We start from the raw sequence: 1361 nt of genomic DNA on the forward strand, positions 1-1361 counted from the left end.
ATTCACACAGGAGAAAAGCCATATATATGTGAGACCTGTGGAAAGACATTTACTCTGAATAAACATGTACAAAATCACATCAGAATTCACACAGGAGAAAAGCCATATATATGTGAGACCTGTGGAAAGACATTTCCTCGGAATACTGATTTACATAACACATCAGAACTCATACAGGAGAAAAGCCATATAAATGTGAGACTTGTGGAAAGGCATTTACTCAGAATACAAGTTTAAAAGAACATGTCAAAATTCATACGGGAGAAAAGCCATATAAATGTGAGACTTGTGGAAAGGGATTTACTCGGAATAAACATTTACAATATCACATCAGAATTCATACAGGAGAAAAACCGTATAAATGTGAGACTTGTGGAAAAGCATTTCCTCAGAATGGACAGCTGCAGCAACACATCAAAACTCATACAGGCGAAAAACCATATAAATGTAATACCTGTGGAAAGGCATTTACACGGAATACTGATTTACAGGATCATATCAGAACTCATACAGGAGAAAAACCATATAGATGTGAGATTTGTGGAAAGGCGTTTCCTCGGAACGCACAACTACAGCAACACATCAAAATGAATACAGGGGAAACCCATATAAATGTGTGACCTGTGGAAAGGCACGTATTCAAAAATCACATTTACAATATCACATCAGGACTCATACGGAAGAAAATCATTTTAAATGCTGACTTATGGGATGGTGTTTACTCAGAATGTATATTTACAACGACATTTTAAAACCCATATAGAAGAAAACCATTTATACGTCTGATCCGCAGTAAAACTTTTACTTGGAATGTAGGTATATTTACGACACATTCATACAAAAGAAAAACAATATAAATGTCTCACCCGTGGAAAAGCTTTTATCTGAAATTCAGATTTTAAACAAAACATCCGATCTCATACTGTAGAAAAGCGATATATGTGTGATCTCTGTAAAAAGGCATTTACTATTAAGACACATTTACAAGTACACTTCAAATCTCATATTGGAGAAAAGCCATATATATATATATATGTGTAACCTCTGGAAAGGCATTTACTTTGAATGCATATTTATAGCTACACCTCATATTCATATGGGAGAAAAACCTTATAAATGTATGACCTGTGGAAAGGTCTGCTAAGAATACACATTTACAAGAATACACCAGAACTCATGTGGCAGTAAAAACCATTTAAATGTCTGACCTTTGGAAAGGTGCTTACTTTCAAGGCAAGTTTGAATGGACACATTAGAATTCATACAGGAGAAAACCCTGTTTTTCTTCTTCTTTGTGTTTGCTAGAAAAGTATTTAAATCCAGTTCAAATTTACGACACATCAAAATTATTCAGATGAAAA

The 1361-nt window shown here is 34.2% G+C and overlaps 1 pseudogene across 1 annotated transcript in view; it reads left to right on the plus strand.

The window, feature by feature from the left end:
• LOC144958016 (uncharacterized) overlaps window positions 1-849 on the plus strand; it is a 25338-nt pseudogene extending 24489 nt beyond the window's left edge. The window contains exon 4 of the transcript XR_013642290.1: window positions 1-849. This exon is cut by the window's left edge and continues 695 nt beyond it. The product of XR_013642290.1 is annotated as an uncharacterized LOC144958016 (transcript).
• Window positions 850-1361: the final 512 nt, after the last annotated feature.

This window comes from Berghia stephanieae, chromosome 12 (assembly GCF_034508935.2).
Source record: "Berghia stephanieae isolate SIO BIC M18660-M18661 chromosome 12, UCSD_Bste_1.3, whole genome shotgun sequence".
NCBI lineage: Eukaryota > Metazoa > Mollusca > Gastropoda > Nudibranchia > Aeolidiidae > Berghia > Berghia stephanieae.